The sequence below is a fragment of the Chinchilla lanigera genome, unplaced genomic scaffold (assembly GCF_000276665.1).
Source record: "Chinchilla lanigera isolate Chin_1 unplaced genomic scaffold, ChiLan1.0 scaffold00065, whole genome shotgun sequence".
Classification (NCBI taxonomy): domain Eukaryota; kingdom Metazoa; phylum Chordata; class Mammalia; order Rodentia; family Chinchillidae; genus Chinchilla; species Chinchilla lanigera.
In genome coordinates, this window is record NW_004955466.1 from 7,916,548 (window position 1) to 7,927,004 (window position 10,457).

At 40.4% G+C, this 10,457-nt stretch overlaps 1 protein-coding gene and 1 pseudogene across 1 annotated transcript in view; one reads left to right on the forward strand and one right to left on the reverse strand.

Moving 5' to 3' along the window:
• Nucleotides 1-10,347, forward strand: part of LOC102013154 — a 174,799-nt pseudogene extending 164,452 nt beyond the window's left edge.
• The window catches only part of Syt16 (synaptotagmin XVI), a 326,721-nt gene that overhangs the window by 315,558 nt on the left and 706 nt on the right, over nt 1-10,457 (reverse strand). The gene's annotated exons all lie outside the window — the stretch shown is intronic.

Here is a 10,457-nt window from a genome sequence, read left to right on the forward strand (position 1 = left end):
ACATCAAAAGACATCATTAACAAAGTTAAAAGATATCCCACAGAGTGGGAAAATTTTTTAGCCAATTATCCCTCAAAGGATTTATATCTAGAACATATAAATAGTTGAAAAAAATCAGACCCCTGAAATTCAAAGATCCAATCCAAGAAATGTGCATCTGAGATGAATATTCACTTCTCAGATGAAGAAATACAAATGGCAAATAAATAAATGAAAAAATGTGCAACATCATTAGTCATTTAAGAAATACAAATTAAAACAACACTGAGATTCCATCTCACTCCAGAAAGAATGGCTATTATCAAGAAATCAACCAATAACAAGTGCTGGAGGAGCCAGGGGATGGGGGAGAGGAATGCTTCTCAGTTGCTGGTGGGAATGCAGACTGGTGCAACCACTGTGGAAATCAGTGTGGAAATTCCTCAGAAAGCTAGGATTAGAGGTCCCATTTAATCCAGCTATTCCCCTTCTGGGTATCTTCCCCCCAAAATTAAAACCATCATACCACAGCAATATATGCACACCAGTGTTTATAACAGCACAATTTGTAATAGCTGAATCTAGAAATAACCCAAACACCCATCAAGCAAGTAATGGATAAAAAAGATGTGGTCTTTTTATACAATGGAGTACTATTGAGCCATAAAGAAGGATAAACTTGAAACTCTTATAGGTAAATGGATGCAATTTGAAGCCATACTCATAAGTGAAATAAATCAGATTCACATGTGTAAACATCATATTGTCTCCCTGATGTGAGAAACTGAAAGAGTAAATAAGGTCTAAAACATACAATAGATATTGTAAAATGGGAAGAAATTGCTCAAAAGGAAAAAGTAAGTAGGATGGGGGAAAGGAAGGGAAAAGGAAAAAACTGCAAGTTATTTGTACTAGTAGTGTCTCTTAGTTCATTGAAAAGGAAGATTTGCACTAATAACAATTGGAGAATTTTTTATGCCCATAGCTTGTATTCTGAGTAATGACTTTAAAGATAACAATATGCAATGTCTTAACTACTGTTACTCCCCTATTATTTTGTTATGAAATTTTGTTTTTCTTCTTTGCCATAAAAAAGGATAATTAAGGTTAAATAAGGTCATATGCATGGAACTTAAATCCAATAGGACCGGTAATTTTAAGAGAAGAAGACAAAACATCTGGGGTTTCTCCCTCCACACTGTGAGGACACATGAGGAAGGTAGCCATCCACACATCAGGAAGAGAGATCTCACCAAACACTAGCCCTGCTCGCACCTCAGTCTTGAGCTTCCAGCCTCCAGGAACTGTGAATAAGTAATTTCTGTTGCTTACACCATCCAGACAGTGGTGTCTCGTTATGGGAGCCCCAGCTCACCAGCACACTAATCTTGCACCCCCTCATGGCCAGGAGAAAGCTCACGCTGAAAACAAAGTCTTCACTGAGAACTCATCGAACAAAGAGGAAGATTGCCAGGCCTCTTCACCACCTAAACTCAGAAAATGATGACACCGAGGCTTTGGAGCACATTCTGACATGTTCTAACCCTTTACAGAGCAGTGAAGTCTCCACTGAACCTGTTGCCTGACTTTGCATCATGTAAAATTTTCTTTTGTATTTTTGTTCAATGTTAAACATTTGTATAAATTGTAAATATATTTGTTTTATTACAGTAAAGGCTTTAGTACCAATTTGAAGAAAGCAGAAAAGTGCAACATTCCTCCATAAAGAACACTACTGGGCCCCCCAAAATCTAATGTACCAAGAGCTGGCGGCCCACCAGGAAATGAATTCATGAATAATCACCCAAAAGTAACACTACAGGTCAAGTAGCCCCAGCCCTGCCCTCAGAAGCAATTATTTCAGTCCTGCGCTCTCAAATGTGAATGGACAATCACAGATGCTAGCTGGTATTTTTCAAGAAACTAATGAAAGATTTAATCCAGCAGAACCTTTGGTAGAGTAAGACAGTTATTCTTAAATTTATGGTCTTAAGGCCTTTTGTATTTTAAAAATCTAAGGGAAGGGTCCCAAAGCACTTTAGTGTTACGTGTTTAATATTAAAACCAAGAAATTTTTTTTTAAATATAAAAGGAGGGAAACATTAACAGAAATTTTTAAAACAGGAATACACAAGCACACAATCTATCAGCTGCAGGGTGACGATGTCATTGCTCCTAATCTGTAAACTTTGATGCATATTCAAGAAAACTAAAGTGAAAAGACAAATAGAATGTCATTACTATGCAGACAATTTGGTTCTGACAGACTAGAAATCTAAGGCACCACCACTCCCAGTTTAGAGGGTCCCTAAGATTCAAAGATCCATAGCTTGAAAGTTGCTGGGATAGGGGCTGGGGATTTAGCTCAGCGGCACAATGCCTGCCTGGCAAATGCAAGATCGTGACTTCAATTCCCGGTACCGGGAAAAAAAAGTTGCTGGGATAAAAGGTAAGACCCATGCGGGGGGCAAGAGGGAAGTGTATCACAATAGATAAATGAACAGAATTTGGCAAACATTTGAGTGGTTACTATATGTAAGCCACCAAGTTTATTCAACAGAATGGTAGAATTGAGAAAGTATTTCTAAAAGTAGATTCCCTGAAGGAGCATATAAACTAAAGAGAAGCAAATAAAGAAAAACAAAATTTAAGAGGTATGAGAGCTGGGCGTGGTGACACATGCCTGTAATCCTAGCACTTGGGAGGCTGGGGCAGGAGAAATCTCTGTGAGCTCAAGGCCAGCATGGGCTACACAATAAGTCCATATTGAACTATAGTTCAATAGCTTGAACTATATAGCAAGACCCTGTTTCAAAAAAAAAAAAAAAAAACTAAGAGATATGAATAAGATGAGTGATAGAGTCTGACTGAGGTGATAAGATTTCAAAGAGAAAACAGGATGTGACTTGGGTCACAGTGGATGACATGACACTTTTTAATAAATAATTTCAGTATCATCCCTTTCTACTTATTTTATATAAGTCAATTTTGCCAGATCAAAATGGCAGTGTCTGTCTCCTCGATCCAACTGAGTTTGTAAAGCCTGGGATCCTCATAGCTTCACTGCAAGTAGCGGAGGATGCTGGTTACATCTCTTACTGTAAAATAGCTTTCTGATGATAAGTAGCATCCAAAAATGAGGTGGAGCATTTCAAGGAAGGTAAATGCAATAAAAATCAATAGTTCCCATAAATCAAACTCTTTAAAATAATTTCATACTCTAAACTCAAATGTCAATAATTTTTTTAAATGATCAGCAGTTGGTTGCTACCCAGAACAATATTTTGAGGCAATCAGGAACTGTCCTGTTTCCAGATAACTGTCATCTTCTAAAGAAATCAGGAACAAATAAATATATTAGTAAGTAAGTAAGGCAGGAACAATTTATGAAATGATAAAATCATTAAGTGTATACAGTAAAGACACATAGATCTTGAAAGCTTCAAATAATACCCTACGGCCATATAATATTTCACACATTGGCAAGGCACCCTAAGAAATAAAACCTATTTACCCACTTGAGAAATACAGAAAAATAATTTCTTTTCTAGCCATGGAAATTATTTTAGGCTTTGCCATCCCAATGTCATCTGGATTCAGGGATCATACCTGTGGCTCACTTCCAGCCAACAGAATACAGCAAAGCTATGAGGTGTCAGTATGTGTTGTTCTGAGCTATGGTTCGTGATAATCTGTTACCTAACAATAAATAACAGCTACAGGGGGCACACAAGGAAAAATAACACTAGAAGGAGGACGATACTAGTCTTGTAATTATCACCACTACAGCCTAAGAACCAATGTGATGCTGATGGACCAGTTAGGAGTGCACGGAGTAAACGCTTGGTAAGGGATAAGGAGCAACAGGTTGTGCTCACTCCTCCCGCTGGAGAAGCAGGGGCAGCCTGGCTGTGGGCAGCCTAGCTGCTGAGGTGTCCACAAATCTGAGGTTGACGGGGCCCGAGTGTCTTAACCAAAACTCCAACACATGGTGAAATTCTAGGAGAAAGCAAATTAGTAGGTACAGAAAGTCTGAGCTGTAAGGACGAGAAATGCAGAAAGCTAAGACCACAGTGGGAGGAGTCTAAGCAAAGTGAGGTTTTCTCAGTAGAAGCCCAGACCATGAAGATCAGGAGCAGCCCAACCATGGTCAGCACCAAGCTAACAAGGTCACATATTGTGTATAGGGGAATGACTAGATTAGGCTTTTGTAACGCTTAGTAATGGAAAAACTACCAATGCCTCAGGCTTACCAATGTCACCAAAGGGGCTTTTATAAGACTCTAGAGCCAAAAGAGAATCAAACTCTGAGAGCACACTCTGAAGCAACACCCATCCCGTGCTACAGCCACCCACAGTCACACCCAAGAGAGGATGGGCCCCAAAATCCAAAGTGACCACCAAGTGTAAATCAGCAGACAAATTCCCATTAGCTCTCTCTAGGGGCTCTATAAAAGAGGTACCTGCTTTAGCCCCTGTGACAGCCCATCACTCAACCCTCCCAGGACCAGTGAAAGTCGATTGCACGCAGGCACCACAAACTCCACACTCATGGTACACCCCTTCAGGGAACAACCGGCATTGGACAAAAAAAATCATGATTAATACTTCTATTTAAAATCTGAGTTCTGCACTATTGGGGGATTTGTCCTAAATTCTTTTCCTAGAGTCTTACAAATCTAAACAGAACATTTGGTCTTAATTTTATATTCTGCACAAAGGAAAAAAAACAGAATCAATGACTGGGTCCCCTACTTCAGAAAGTCAGTTTGTTCTTGCCATAAGAGCGATAAACTGTGGGAAGCATTTGTAGGAGAGAAAAGCACAGGCATTTATTCAACACCGGGAACTTGGTAGCATCTCATTTGCTTCTTGTACCATAGCTTCTCAAAGCAGAATAAGCCGAAGCCTCTGAGAAGTTAATTTCCCCAAGATAAACTGGTCTTCGGGTGTCAGAGTTCACAACTCAGGCATCTCTGACACCAAGCCTGTGCCTTCTTCCACTGTGTCACATTAGATTAACTCATCGTCTGAAATTTCTGAGCTGAGCAAATTGAAAACCGATTTGCAATGAGCAGATTATGGTGTTCTCTTGGAATAAATGAGGGAAAATTTCATGTAAGATGGGTAAAATTACTACACTTCTCTTTTACCTACACTCCATTGTGAGCTGAGCTATACAATGTGACTTCTTACATTCCTAAAATTAGAATCCAGGAGAATATTACTCTCCAACAAAGAAGAAAATCTATTCTAAAGGGATAGTGTCCATCACTAACATAAACTTCCTAACTCAGATGTGCATAGTCCTTAATGAGAGGATAACTCCACATAAGAATTTTGTTTGTAACATGTGCTTCAGATACTCCCTGATCCACTAGAAATTTACCTTCATTTTAAGTTATATATAATCATTGTTAAATGGTGTAATAGGCATTCCCTTATCAATCCATGATGCTAAATACTAATAGTTATTAAGTAAATGATATTCTAATGACCTAAAAGAACAAATGCCACTCAAGTCTACCGTATTCCGGAAGCAGTTTATTCCTCCCACGTGGTGGTTCAGTACTCCCGTTGTTATTATAAAACACGTGGACCATGTTTTACAGATTTAGAAAGTTAAGTCGGTCAAGAAAGTTTAACTGGGTTTATCCAATTCAAAGATGCCCCACAGAAATGGAATTCTACACACATAGTATGAAAGTATTTGTTCTGACTTACTTTCAGAATATTCACCCAATGTTACCCATTAACTGGGTAAACCACTCCAGAACACTGTCTCCATACCTCTCTTCATGTTTTCTTCCAGAATTTAATTCCTGGTTAAAAAGTAGGAGGAGGAGCTTGGAGAACAAAAAAAAAAAAAAAAATAGAAACAAGCAGTTTCTCAGATCTTTTCCTCTACACTGTTTATAATTACCCAGGCTTAGTCAGCTTTTCAAACTGAAAACCAGTGCACAACCCATATGTGACAAAGCACTGCATTTCTCAGAACTCTGGTTGCTCGTCTCTAACACTCAGATATTTAAATGCCGTCATCTCTTATTGCAGAATTGCTCCTTAACTGGGAAAACAGCCTGGGAGTGATAGGGCAGACGCATGCGCAGAGACACACTGAAGCATAGCTCTATGGTTAATATAACATAAGGTCTTGGATTAGCTTTAGAAATACTTCCTGCAGAAAATTCAGAGGGGTGTGGAGGCAGATGCAACAAGATCGGTAAAATGCTGCTACTTGCTAAGCTGGGTAGGCCCAGGTACATGGGGGTTTATTATATTATGCTCTCGTCAGCACATATAACATTTTCTACAATAAAAAAAGTTAATATCATCATCTCAAATTGGAATCAAGAGTACATAATTGGGAGTCCTTTAGCATTATTCTTTCAAAAACTAAATTCAATCATGTTAGGTCACAATGCCTTAAATATACATTGGCATCCCAGTGGAGTATTAATAAGCTTTTTTCCCCAAAATAATTTATAGAGGAGTTCCAAGAACAGTTCAAGAAATTTGTAGATTTACCAAATGTTAACATCTGGCTACATTTGCTTTATCTCTTTTTCATTTTTTGCATGGTATGCATATATCTATCAAGGTTCACATACCTACATATGTTCCCTTCCCTAAAGCATTTGAAATTTAGTTGTAGACACATGTCCTCTGATCCCTAACTACTTCAGTCTCCCTTAAGAAAGACATTCCCTTTAAAACTGCAATAAACTGCAACATCGAAAGTTTATGACTTTAGATGTTGATACAATGCTCTTCCAATACACAACCTTTGTTCAAATCTCGCCGATTATCACAATGCTGTCCTTTGTAGCATTTTCCCCCAATCTAGGATCCAAACGAAACTCCACCCACTGCATTTAGTTGTCTTTTTGGTTACTTTCCATCTAGACCAGTGTCTCGGCCACCTTCTGTGACATTAATTCTCACAGAATAACTCTCATTCAGGGTTTGTCTCATGTCTCCTCATGATTACAACAGGTTAAACATTTTGGGGATAGTAGGTGGCACTGTGTCCTGTTTCATAGCAGGAAGATCAGGATATCATTTTGTCACTTGGTGGTGACATTAACTATTTAAGGTAGGTTTCTCCATCACAAAGGAAGTTCTTTAAGAATGAAAATATTCTATTCCTCTTCAAATGTTTGCATAATAAATGAATAATTCTTGCTTGAAAACATAAGGATTTTTCCTGTGGGCTACATTCTTTTTCTGGGAGCTTTAGAAGTGTCCGGACAAACTGCAATTGTCTAACTGCCTATATCTTTACGTGGCATCACTTGTAAATGTTTTAATAATTATTATGATTGGAAACAACTTTACTCAAGAATTTCAGAACATCTTCACTCAAAGTCAAGCCACTTTCTCTGAAATTCTAAACATCCTATCTCCTAGGCATCTCGAGCAGTTGTTAGCCAGTGGTTCCTCACCTTTGCTTTTGCTTTTACCTAAAAGCCTACATTTTACTTTTCCCTGCCTAGCTCTCTCTTCCTTCCACCCCTGCAAAGACTTAGCAAAGAGTGGAAATTGCTAATGGAGTAAGGAGGGTGGGGAGAAAGGAAACTGGAGGTAGCCAAAAAGACAGTAGAAGTGAGAGAAAAGTTACTGATAGCGACTGCTGTAGGGAAGCTAAAATCAGCTTGTGGCTAGACCCAGCAAAAAGGACACAAAGTCAATAGATTAAGGGCAACTAAAAGGGACCAGATAGCTCCCTTACAATGCCAAATGTCCATCAGTAACAGCCCTGAAGACTCACCCATCCAACTGCCCAAGATTTTTAAGGCATAATCTCATGAGATATTTCCAGCATTGCTCAATGCACCTAGCTGTTCCTGAGAATTTATTCTTATAAGCAGACTAAAGTGGCTTCAAAAATAAAGCTTCAGAGAAACTATTAACAAAGCAACAAACGCCATAAATGGAAGGAAAAGTATCTTCACTAATATCTCGAAACACTTGTTATTGAGAAAATCATGGAATACAGTTCAAAACTGAATACCACTACTTTGTAAAGGAAACTAGGACATCAAAGTTGCTTTCTGCTTCCTGCGAACTTAGTGGAAATCACGCTGACGCTCTCCAGTTCTCCTCAGGAACCTGCCCTTACAGTGTGCACTCTGTACCCAAGGACATTTTCTGGGGACTACATGCTTTTTCATGAGCATTATTTTTCCAGGCAAACATTTGAAAAATATCTGTGTGTTTTAGGTACACGTGCATACCACATGCATAAACAAGGTCTTTCTGGCCGCCTTCCAGAAATGACTAGAATACAGCCTTTGCGTTGTGCCTGGCCTCACAACCAATTTTTCCCTCAAGGTGAAATTTGATTATCTTTTTTTTTTTTTTTTTTTTGGTTTTTTTTGTTTTTTTTTTTTTCCGGTACCGGGAATCGAACTCATGACATCGCGCTTGCCAGGCAGGCGCTGTGCCGCTGAGCTAAATCCCCGGCCCTCAAGGTGAAATTTGGATAGAGGGGAGAAAAATGGAGGGAAAATTAGCTACAGTCTGAAGGCAATGCAGTGCTAAGGTTTGATTTATCTTAATGAGGCCACACACTCACTGCACGGTGACAGGACAGGACTGCTGACCAAGTGACTGCCACTCTGCACTCCACTCCACTCACCTCTCAGTCCCTCACCTACAGAGGTGAGCAGCGGGACGGGAGTGGACAGGAGTTTCACTTCGCTGAAATGCGTTAGAAATATGAATTCTCACACCAAAACCAGACTTAATGAATCAGAAAGTCTAGGGGAAGGATCCAGCAGGCCGTTTTAACAAGCCTTTCAGATGACCGTGGTGCAGGTTAAAGTCTCAAGCTGCATTAAAAAAAAAAAAGTACCGATGCGTGAGTATTTTTTTAAAGCTCTTGGGAGTGTTTCTCAGCAGTGAGGGCTGAGAACCCCTAACTTTTTCCTCCCTCCTGAGCTGGGGATCAAACCCAGGACCTCACAAATGCTAGCCAAGTGCTCTACCACTGAGTTCCATCCCCAGCCTGCTGCCAACTAAAATCCTCTATGCCTGCAGGTATTTTAGTTTGTTTTTGAACAGGATCTCGCTACGTAGTTCAGGCTCCCCTTGAACTCACAGTGATCCTCCTGCCTTAGCCTCCCAAGTGCTGGGACTACAGGCGTGCACCACCACACCTGGCTGTCACATTACTTTTGAATAAGAATAAACTAATGATGTTCCACACTCTGAAAATCTTTGCAATTTCTAGCTCTATCTACACTAAGAACAAACATAAGACGGTGTCCCCAAATATCCTCAAGAGCTAAGATGGTCAAATATCAGCATCTTTTTCTCCATAAACAAACAAAAGTGATGCACTGGAGTTTGAGTCTCCAGAAGAATACACTATGAGGAGGGATAAGCAGTATTCCTCTACACAGAGACAGAAGCGTGGCCAAATTTCTTAGGATAACAAACGCGTCTTTACCCAAAATATAAGAAAATACTAGAACGCTGTCCTACTATATTTGTGTGATCTACAAATTACCTGTTTGAATCCCTTTGTCTTTGTTTATCCTAAAAAAAAATCCATGAATAAGTCCAAGTTTAATTATCTCCCTTGTGGTATCTTACTTTGTTCATCAAAGCCTAAATTCATAATTTGTTTTTACTAAACAAAAACAGTCTACCCTTTGTATAAATGAGCAGAACTAAGAAAAAGCGAGGGCTGGTCTATGCTAGATAATTTTATTGTAAATATCTGATCTACTTTTATTTTTCATTTAAAAACAAGGAGAGCACGTTGCTATCGCCACATATGGAAAACGACGGTGCGTGGGGGAGGGGACGGAGAGCAGGTGCGCGCCCGCCACTCATCAAACAGACGCGTCAAAACGGAAAGACGGAAACCCAGGGCAGTGCAACATCCCAGGGCTAGTGAACTTCAGAGACACAAAACACATGAGTTCTGGCTATTTAAAAAAAAAAAAAGAAAGAAAGAAAGAAAGAAAGAAAAAGAAAGCTCGCTGCACTGTTCCAAAGCTGTGCAAACCCAGGACCTCACAAATGCTAGCCAAGTGCTCTACCACTGCGCTCCATTTGTGCTCTACCATTTGTGCTCCTGGCTGAATAATAGTGTGCTTAAAGAAAATAATATGAATTATTGCAGAAATTGTGACCCTCGTCTCCCATCTTTGCCCCTTCCCGTCCCTCAAAAACGCCCTCTGGACCAGCACCGTGGCAGCGGCCTCAGTGAGGTCCCCAGTGCGTGCCGGCGCTCGGCCGGCGACTCGGGCTGAGTACGGGCCAGGTGAGACTCGGCGTGACTGCGGTCCCTCCGAGGCTCCGCGAGCGCGCATCCAGCTCCGCTCCAGCACACGCAACCAGTTTTCATGGACGTGATTCCATTTCCAAAGACGTAAGCCAAGAAAGCGGAGGCGCCCAGACGTCCGCGGCAGGCCCGCCCCGCGCCCCCGTGCTCCGCCCGCGGGGTCCCCGTCCGCGCGCCCAGG